We start from the raw sequence: 11,381 nt of genomic DNA on the forward strand, positions 1-11,381 counted from the left end.
GTATTAAGAAGGGCACGTTTTGCATGGCACACTGAGTGTGGTCTATAAACAATGAATCCTGAAACACTGAAAAAAATAAAATAAAATATTAAAAAATAAAGTGAGAATATAGATGAGGGGAAGGGCTGGAGACTGTTGTGGATTGATATGTTTTGAGTGGGACTCTTTTACCCATATCATCCAGTTTCCCATTATTTCCTCAACTAAAGCATGTCTAAAGAGCTCTTAACTGGTCAAGAATAATATCCAGCTTGTGTGGATGGAGAATTCATTCATGGTGACTGACTTCATCCTTCTTGGCATGGCAGACAACCTTCAGCTTGGAGTCCTGCTATTTGGAGTCTTCCTTATCATTTATATTGTCACTGTGTTGGGGAATCTAGGCCTGGTAATCCTGAGCAGAATCAGTCCCTGCCTCCATACTTCCATGCACTTTTTTTCCCTCTAACCTATCCCTTCTTTTTTTTTTTTTATATAGATTTTATTTATTTATTTGACAGAGATCACAAGGAGGCAGAGAGGCAGGCAGAGAGGGGGGGAAACACGCTCCCTGCTGAGCAGAAAGCCTGATTGGGGGCTCGATCCCAAGACTCTGGAATAGTAACCCAAGCCAAAGTCAGAGGCTTTAAACCACTGAGCCACCCAGGCACCCCCTTTCCCTTCTTGATGTCTGTTTCTCTTCCATTACAATCCCAAAGACTTTAGCAAATTTGTTATCTAAATTGTAGGCCGTTTCTTTCCTTGGATGCATAGCTCAAAAGGGCTTGTTCATAATCTTTGCCTCTGCTGAATGCAACCTTTTGGCTTCCATGGCTTATGACCACTATACTGCCACCTGTCACCCACTGCTCTCCCCTATCACCATGTCTAGAGTGTGTTGTCTCCTCATGATAGCAGGATGCTACTTTGGGGGATTAGTTAACATGGTTTCTGTGACAACTTCCATCACACAACTATCATTCTGTCAACCACGTGTCCTTCCCCACTTCTTCTGTGACATTCCTCCACTATTGGTACTGGCTTGCTCAGACCCCTGGGTCACCCAGATACTGGTTATTGGCTGTGGGGGATTCATCCTGGTCACCTCCATTGTGGTGATCCTTGTCGCCTACGTGTCTGTCCTCATGATGATCCTGGGAATTCCTTCAGCTTCTGGCAAAGAAAAAGCTTTCTCTATATGTGATTCCCACATGACTGCTGTTGACCTATATTATGGAACAGCTATGTGTATTTAACTTGCAGCCCTCTCAACATGGATCCCAGGCAGGAAATCAAATGGTTTCAGTGTTTTATACAATGTTAATCCCCACGTTAAATACTCTCAAGTTTGAGAAACTAGGAAGTGAAAGTTCCTTTATGGAAAATATTGAAGCAGAGTCCCTGATCTTCCATTTCGTGTCTCAAGAATGTAACATGTTCTATGAAGACTTGCTTACAGTTCTATTCACGGTGTTTTCCTTGCCTGCAAATGAAGCCTTGTTAAGAACAATTTAATTGCTCTGCCTAAGAGCTTAGAAGTAGTTGTTTAGATAAACGGCAACACAGTAAGAAGTTATATGGCCAAAACAATGTGTATTTTCTGAAGCAACTGTCTGATAAATGTTTTAAAAGAGGGAAATATGTATGTGGATATGAATATGTCAATTTGAGTTGTGAACTGGTGTAACCCCAGTCATAAGTTTAAATAATTCCATGATAACAAGGTTAGAAAATAGTGTAATTTGACTATAAATTATAGAAGAAAACATAAATGGCAACTGAGATGCAAATACATTTGCTTTACTGTTCATGTATTTATATGGAGGATTTACTTGGTATCCCTTAGGTTGAATTAAGTTCAGTCCCTATCTTTCATCCTCATGAAAGGTTGACTTTCAGAAGACTCCTGAATGTGTGTTTTCCAAATGCTGCACCATCACTACCGCTGTGAGGCTATAAAATGTGAGACTATATATTAATTCACATATGTAATTATTGAGATTTATAAGGGTAAATCTTAAAAGATAGTAATGCTAAGCCAAACAACAGATTAAGTTTGCTAATCAGAGTAGGATTTGAAAGATTCCTTGTAAGGGACAATGGACCATTGATTAGTGGAAACTCTAGGCCTAAATTATACCAATGATGTGTGTGTGTGTGTGTGTGTGTGTGTGTGTGTGTGTGTAAATACTAAATGGACTATTGTATGCAAATTATAAACTAGCTAAGCCTATTGGTATTCCTGAATATATGACCAACAGACAACACAAGTGTGAGTTGTGAGTTAATTTATTAGTCCATGGCTAGCCCTCAGAATTTGAAAAGGTGCATGAAATTTGTGGATATTACTATCTTGTGGAAATATATTGAACAATAAGCTATCTATAAAAGCATATCATCCTATACCTGAAGACTATAAAAACTTATTATCTTACTTTTATAGTTGAGGAAGCCAAGGCTTAGAGAAGAGAAACTGAGCAAGATCAAACAACTAGTTAGGGGAAAAATAATCAAATTGGCTTTGGCTGCAAGGAAAAACAGAAAGAAGTATTTATTTATACCTAGGTCAGACACAATATTTGAGCCCTAAGGTAGCTTTGTTTCTGCCTCTATTCCCCAAAACGTTCTAGCCTTAATAGCCATCTTCCAAAGATTGCTAAGCCCCAGTTGTGAGGCAGTGTGGTTTACTACCAAATAAAACTAATCCTCTTAGAGCCCAGATCCTTATATCCAACTGCCAGATGGAACCTCCCGTTGAAAAGTTCCTCAAGCGCTTCAAACTTAATGTTTAAAAACTGAACTCTTCTAATCCTGCTCTTTCTTTCCCCTTGTTTCCTATGTAAGTGAACAACACAACCCGGTTTCTTTTTTTTTTTTTTTTTTTCCGGTTTCTTAAACCCAAAGCCTAAAGTTAGTCTTTGACACTTTCTCCCCCTTCAACTCCCTACATTCAATCAGTTACCAAATCCTGCCAATTCTTCCTCCCAAATTACTCTTGAAGTAGTTTATTCTTCAAGGACACTGTCCTAGATCATGATGTACTCCTTTCTTGCCTAGATTAGCAAAATAATCTTTTATCCTTTCTCTCTGAATCCACCTTGGATCCTATTAAATCTACTTTTTACATAACAACTACGGTAGTTTAAATGTAAATCCAACCAGATCAGCCTTCTACTCTCCACACTGATAAGATAAATTCCAAACTGTTATATTTTGCATGCAAAGCTCTCCATATCTTGTCTGTCCAAGTCCTATCCATTTTTTGAAGTCCAAGCTTAAATCCTATCTTTTCTGCGAACCTTCTCCTGATGTTTCAGATGGAAGTAGGGATTCATACTCTGGTTTCCCGTTGCACTTTGCGCCTCCATTGTAACATTATGACACTTGGCCTTATGATAAAATCCTCTGAATTTTTTAGAATTTCTGTTTTGCTTACATACACTGAAAACTTTCAGAAGGATAGAGCCATATTTGGTTAATTTTTCATCTCCCAACCAAGGTTTAGCATAGAGTCTGGTACCTAGTAAAGGTTCAAAAAGCATTAGTAGAGCTGAAATTCATTCACAACTAACCTTTTTACTTATCCAGGTAATTTTTTCCACCAAGTATTGTTATATCCTATTGTGTAATGGAAGACAGGTAGAAAATCTTACCTCCTGGAGCATGGGCTTCTAGCTGAATCTCTTGTTTTTTGGAGGTTTTTGCTTGACATTCAATCCATAATAGAGAACCTGAATCTCTTCTTTATTGTCTGCTCAACTCTATACACCCAGGTGCTTGCCCTCCAAACGCTTGTCCTCCCTGGATTTCTGTCCTTCTGTCTCTTCTCAAGCACGTGGCAGATGCTTCCTGGAAGAAAAACCATCCTATTTGTAGGATTCAAGGTTAAAGTTTCAGAATCAGAAATCAGAGGTAGAAGGGCTCACAAAGATCATTGAGAATAAGGGGTTTTAATTTTTTTAAACATTGAAATTATTTAAGTGAATTAAATGCAGAACAAAAATATATAAAACATCAAAGTAGGACAGGCTTAGCTGAAATCAGTGTGAGTTCCTTATAACTCTAACTTCATTGCCAAGCACTCACCTCTACCTCTGTGAAGCACCTCTCTAGAACCTCAACAACAGTCTGGAAACACTAGGTTAATCAAAACTGCTCTTTTCACATATGAGGAAACAGTGTCCCCAAGGGAGAGCAACATTCTGAAAATCACTCAGTTTGTCAGTGGCAGAGGCAGATTTAGAATTCAGGTCTTCTTTTTTTTTTTTTTTTTTTTTCTGATTCATACCCCAGATTATCATCTCTCACCATATTTTCTTAGGCCCCTCTCAGGATTTGAGACACAACACAGCTGAGAGGGTGGGATGAAATGGGCCTCATTAGACTCGACTGAACAGCACACATTGACTCAAGATCTATCTCCTTGGCAAGCAGCTATGTCTCCTACCCTCTGAACAGCTCCAGCAAGAGTAGAGAGAGCTACAACTTCATCATCTTTCAAGATTTCTATGTGACAGGTGGTGGACCCCAGGGGACACTAAAATACTTTAGTAATAGACAGTCCTTGCAGTTAGAACTGGCCAAATAATTTGTAGGTCCCTGGCAAAAATGTAAATGTGAAGTCCTGTATTCAAAAAGCAAAAAGGAGTGCCATTTAAGGTACTCAAATATAAAGTTTTCCCCTTTCTATTGCAGTCTCTCTCTCAATCTGTTATGATGCTTTCAATTTGCTATGCAATATCACACCCTCTCAGGCACAGGATACTTGCAGGGCAAGTGCAGCCCTACACAGGTGCCTGGTGATTCTATCCCGTGACTCAATGCACACGTGCATGGTCCCCTGGCCTGTTTCCTCCTCCCACAAACTGCTGGACGGATATATTGTACCTTGGTCAAGAGTGAATAAATCAAGCTAGGCATATCCTCTTCCCATGGGCCAGCTGCTCCCACCCATGGTGGGCAAATGGCCACCATGGGTAGGGCAAGCTCTGTACCAGGATGTGCTAGGTACCTGGGTCAGGGTGGACAATGGATCAGTTCTACTGAGTCCTATGTCAAATGCACCATGGCAATACTACCCTGGGGTCAGGATGACTATTATGGCAGACAGCTTTGAAATGTTGTAGTGCATGCTGTCTAACCCCAGTACTCCCAAGGCTCTTGCTCAGTCTACTGAGAGTGAAGGTTTGTAGCAACCACTGGGCATATTATTAAATTATTAAAAATTTAATACAGTGACATTAACCCCCAAGAACAAGATCATTCTGAGCACTGTCCTGTACCATCACACTGAACACATGTCCATGAGTACAAGCTCTGAATCAGACTGCCATACTCTGAGACCCACCTCTCTCACTTCTGAACTCTTTGACCATAGACAAGTTACTTAAGTTTTCTGTATCTCAGTTTCTTCACCTATACAATGGGGATAAGATTATCTAACTCCCAAGGTTGTTGTGAGGTTTATATGAGGTAATGGCTTGTGCATTGGTCAGCTCCAGCAATGGTTTTCAGATATAGTATATATCCAGTAAGTTTTTATTTTTAAAGATTTTATTTATTTATTTGACAGAGAGAGAGCACAAGTAGGCAGAGAGGCAGGCAAAGGGAGAGGGAGAAGCGGCTTTCCGCTAAGTAGGGAGCCCAACATGGGGCTCGATCCCAAGACCCTGGGATCACGACCTGAGATGAAGGCAGAGGCTTTAACCCACTGAGCCACCCAGGCGCCCCAGTATGTTTCTTTTTTATTATCATTTTTTGCTCCTGGGATCCCACATTTTTCAGATATCCAATATAGGCATTGGGCTTTGTTTTCCCTGGATCTTCTGCAGGGCTGTGTTCTAAATGGTATTTACCCAGGTTGCACAGCATGTAATCAGATTTGAGTCTCCAGTGACCTTTCCAGCTTAAGGGAACTCCACTAGATTTGCACAAACTGAGAGAGCCCAGTCAGTTGTCACTGGCAGAATTTATAGTTTTTACTTCCACAGACTCAGGACCCATTGAAATCAGTGTTAGGTCTTAACACACAGTCTCAGAACTATCAAATTCAGCATTGGGGACCTCACATCTAGTTCTGCTGCTTCTCCCACAAGCTTTCAAGAAGGGGATATCCTCGTTGTCTTATAAATAGTCATTCCTGGTTATTGGGTTAATGAGAAAGACTATCCAGGGTAATTTCTGGTGTCCCCATCTCAATCCTGCTGCCCTAAGGCCATCTGTTGGGGTCATGGATGTTCAATGGGGACTTGGAGTCAAAACAAGATTTAAAGCCAGTGGAACCTAGGCCAGTCCTTCTAAAGGGAGCAAGACTTCTCCCAGTGGGGGGATGAGGGATCGTAAGTGCAGGAGAACCTATAAGTTAAGGAAGTGACTCTGTCTTCTCAGGTGTTATAAGAAGATAATCATTGACCTCTTTCTGCATCTGCCACTCAAAGTTGCTAGAGAAGCTGAGCCTTGCTATCCAGGGAGCTCTCAGCACATCTTCACACCCGCCATCCTCAGCCTACACTCAAGATGGGCTGCAGTCAGTTTCACTTGGTGAGTGGGCTTCTCCAGCTATTCTTGCAGAGACCTGGTCAGGGGCAGTCCTGGAAGCTGGAACTAGCTGGGACCCATCTCACATTACATGAGTAGAGTTCAGAGACTCAGAGCATTAAGCAATGACAGCAGAAGAGGCTGAATCTATTTTGTACAATACCCAGAACAGGGCTAGGCTGGGATTAATGGAGAATAGAAATAAGCAAGTCCATCAATAAATATTTTATGAGTTCACATCTGTGTATAAACTGATTCTAGGCAGTATAGAAGCATAGAGAAGAGAATGGGGAGAGAGGCGAGACATGCCAAGGGAAATAAAAGCCCTTCTCTTGGGGAGCATAAAATATAGGCCTCAGAGAAGAAAATATTTAAGCACTTACGGAAAAAAGTCAAATAGAAATGGGTTTTACTCTATAATATTTTCCTGAAAAATGATATGTAAAATGAATTTCAAACTCAGTAAAGTCCCACTGACTTGTGTTTTAGCATTAGAGATAAGTTCCTACTTAAAAAAATGTAACCTCCCAATCCCATCTTGTTTCAACCATAAGTGACTCTTAATCTCACAAAACAAACTGAGGGTTGCTGGGGGGAGGGGGTTTGGGAGAAGGGGGTGGGATTATGGACATTGGGGAGGGTATGTGATTTGGTGAGTGCTGTGAAGTGTGTAAACCTGGTGATTCACAGACCTGTACCCCTGGGGATAAAAATATATATTTATAAAAAATAAAAAATTTAAAAAAAAAAATGTAACCTCAATTCAAACCAACAATAAAGGTGTTGATTTGTCTTCATTAAGAATTGCCGCCTTTTCCACATATGCTGGTTGACCCTGATAACTAATTCAATTATCTAAAATTACTTTTTTCCTAATTATAAGAGAATTAAATGCTAAATATTGAGAAATTAGAAAATATGAAGAAGCTAGAGAAATACATATCAGCACCTAGAGATAACTACTAACACTTTGGTGTACATACTTTTGGTCTTTTGCTTTTTAATACATGCGTATGTGTCTATGCACATGTGTGTATAATTGTATTTGTAGTAAAATAATAACATAATACTATTTTCTACCATGTTCTTTTCACTTAAAACTATGTTATAAAAAATATGCATGTCAAAAAGCATTCTTCCTCAAGTCTACTGGTTCCATAAATATACTCTAGTGTATGGATGAACTCTTATGATTGTTTTTTTTAAGTTTTTATTTAAATTCCAGTTAGTTAACTTACAGTGTAATATTCTTTTCAGGTATATAATATAAGGATCCAACACTTCCATACATCCCCTAGTGCTCATCATTAGGTACCCTCCTTAATCCCCATTACCTATTTCACCCATCCCTCATTATCTATTCATCAGTCAATGGACACTTTCCATAATTTGGCTATTGTAGATACTGCTGCTATAAGCACTGGGGTGCATATATCCCCTTGAACTGTTACTTTCATATTCTTTGGGTAAATACCTAGAAGGATCATGGAGGGTAGTTCTACTTTTAAGTTTTTGAGGAACCTCCATCCTCTTTACCACAGTGGCTGCAACAGTTTGTATTTCCATCAACAGTGCAAGAGGGTTCTCTCTTTCTCTGAATCCTTGCCAACACCTGTTATTTCTTGTGTGTGGGTTTTTTTTTTTTTTTTTGCCATTCTGACAGGTGTGAGGTGATATCTCATCATAGTTTTGATTTCCATTTCTCTGAGGATAAGTAATATTGAACACCTTCTCACATGTCTGTTTGCCATCTGGATGTCTTCTTTGGAAAAATGTCTGTTCATGTCTTCTTCCCATTTTTTAATTGAATTATTCCTTTTTTGTATGTTGTTTTATAAATTCTTTATATATTTTGGATACTAACCCTTTATTAATATGTCATTTGTTAATATCTTCTCCCATTTGGAAGGTAGCCTTTTAGTTTTGTTGATTGTTTCCTTCACTGTGCAGAAGCTTTTTGCTTTGATGTAATCCTAATAGTTTATTTTTGCTTTTATTTCCCTTCCCTCAGGAGACATATCTAGAAAGAAGTTTCTGTGCCTGATGTCAAAGAGGTTATTGTCTGTGTTCCCTTCTAGGATTTTTCAGTTTCAGTAAGAACTTTGAAAGGACTGATAGAAAGAGCATATAGCTAACAATAGCTTCTATCAATGTGCTTAAAGAAAGAAATAAAATACATAATTTGGAATCTGACTGGATTTTGTTAAATGCATAAATAGGAGGCCAGACTAAATTAAGTTACCAGGAAAAATTAACTCCTATGATCGAATCTCATGTGAACACAAAGGCCTTAAATGAAACTTCCATTTGAACGGGTAGAGAAAAGAAAGGGCTGATGTTCTGAAAGAATTTACCAGACATTTTCCCTCAGATTTTGGAGTTTAATGTGCATAATATCTTGGTGTAGAGGAATAAAACTATCCTGTGCCAACTCAGTGAGTGTCCATCCCACAGATAGAGGTGGGAAAGCAGAAAAGAGTCCTAGTTCTGTAACCTAGGCTGAGAGCAATCAAGAGGGAGGCCAGAGTAAGAAAGACTTGTGCTTGCCCTGGAGCCAAGAACTTTCTGAGGATGATGAGGATGATGAATATTTATGGATGTAGTGCAGGGAATTAAAGGCTTTCAAGTCACAGAGAAGGAGGAAAGCATACCAGCTCCACCAAAGGAGGAATATCACAAAAGTGGTCCGTAGTGGAAGTTGCAGAACAGAAGGTAGAATGTACAGACTGGTAAAGACACTGGAGTTGATGGTCCCCCTTGTGCTTGGAGAACAGGTTGGACAAGACCCTGGCCATGTGCACAGTGAATGGAGAAATCTAAGCAGGACAGAGAGATAAATGGGGACGACCCCAATGAAGATGACTAGCCAGTTTCCCTACTACAGCAATAGTACAGAAGAGTATGAGTACTCCAAAGAAAAGGGCTAAAAATAAAGGTAAACCTGAGGGGTGTCAGTTATTCTTAGAAGGAACTTTACCAGAACACTGGAATTTCTTTCCATAACTCCCAAAAGTCATCTGGGACAGACTTCCTAAGGTACAAACTCAGGGATCTGATACATATTTTGGTTCAGCCCTCTAGTTTCAACTCCTAATAATAATCTGGGTTGTCATAAAATCAGGATAGACAATTTACAGTTATCCCAAGGAGTAAGACCAATTCACATCATTTAAAATTCATTTCAAGCAATGTTTAATTAACGTAATATTTAATTCTACTTTAATTACTTTTATGAACCCACATATTGCTTTAGGGAATTAGTAAAATTAAAGAAAAAAAATAATGTGTCATAACATGGAACATGCTGGGAATCATTAGTCTAAACCATTTGGATAAATGGCTATTTCCATTCTATTTGTTAATTGCTAGCATTGAAAACCCTACATCTACCTACCTTCCCTTCCACCTACCTCCAATAGGTATTCTCTTGAGTGTTGAGAGTTCTTTGGTTTGTCCAACAATATATATTTATTTTTAACTTGATCTTCTGATCAATCCAAAAACAAAATTGCCTCAGCTTCCTCCTACATAACCCAGAGGTAATCACAGTTTCTTTCTGGATTGTTGTGGGAGCTCAATAATATAATGTTACACAAAAAGATATTTCATGAAAAAAAAATGCCGCTACTAGTAAAACTTACACTTAATGCCAGGCAGTAGGTCTTTATTTATCCAGTGGAGTAAATAAGAAACAATAGCAATGACCACTAACAGGATAAAACTTTGGGAAACTTTGCAACTCAGTTTTATTAAAAAGATCCAGTGGGTAGAGCAATTAAAATACTTCTTAACTGGAGGATATGACCTCCACTTCCTTACTCACAAGACACAAATACCACGTGTAATATCTTTCAACATTAAGCCTGTGATGTTCTAGTCTCAGGCTCCAGGAATACAAGCAAGGCGTTTTCCAAACCATACAGCTCATGTGAGTGGGAAATCCCAAGCAGGGAGAAGCAAGGTCTTGGATAAGATGTTGCTACTCCTCTGTACCTGATTGGAGGTGATAGTAGCAAGGCAGTAGCCAAAGGGAGAGCATAGCTTCAAACCAGGAAAAAGAATGAATCATTCTTTCTTCAAAGGTCATATATGATTTCCCATGTCCAGTGGCTAAATGGGGATTTTGTTTTTTTGCTTCAATAGAGAAAGGATAATTTCACTAGTCATTTTCTTATCTTTTTTCTCTGACGTCACTTTTCCCTCATTTCTGTCTTCTGTTTCTCATATAGAAATAATATAGTGGAGAGAGCAGGGGTTTTGAATCTAGACAGACTTAATATTTAATGCAACATGGGGGCTTAAGTGGGTAGGAGAAGAATAAATGAAACAAGATGGGATTGGGAGGGAGACAAACCATAAGTGACTCTTAATCTCACAAAACAAACTGAGGGTTGCTAGGGGGTGGGGGGCTGGAGAAGGGGGTGGGATTATGGACATTGGGGAGGGTATGTGCTTTGGTGAGTGCTGTGAAGTGTGTAAACCTGGCGATTCACAGACCTGTACCCCTGAGGATAAAAATATATTATATATTTATAAAAAATTAAAAATTAAAAAAATACCTGGGAAAAAGAAAAAAAATATTTTTAAATACCACATGCATGTGATAAAGAATTTTTTTTTATCTGACAGACAGAGATCACAAGTAGGCAGAGAGGCAGGCAGAGAGAGAAGGGAAGAAGCAGGCTCCCTGCCGAGCAGAGAGCCCGACAGGGGGCTCGATCCCAGAACCCTGAGATCATGACCGGAGCCGAAGGCAGAGGCCCTAACCCACTGAGCCACCCAGGTGCCCCGTGATAAAGAATTTTTAAATGGTAGTGTTATACAGTTAAACATTTCTCTCTCACCCACCAGTTTCTAGTCCTCCA

The 11,381-nt window shown here is 39.3% G+C and overlaps 1 pseudogene; it reads left to right on the forward strand.

Annotated features, from left to right (window-relative positions):
• The first annotated feature begins 259 nt into the window (after window positions 1-259).
• LOC123388487 lies at window positions 260-1,384 on the forward strand (annotated as a pseudogene).
• Window positions 1,385-11,381: the final 9,997 nt, after the last annotated feature.

This window comes from Mustela putorius, unplaced genomic scaffold (genome assembly GCF_011764305.1).
Source record: "Mustela putorius furo isolate JIRA1106 unplaced genomic scaffold, ASM1176430v1.1 tig00003899_pilon_pilon_pilon, whole genome shotgun sequence".
NCBI classification, from domain to species: Eukaryota; Metazoa; Chordata; class Mammalia; order Carnivora; family Mustelidae; genus Mustela; species Mustela putorius.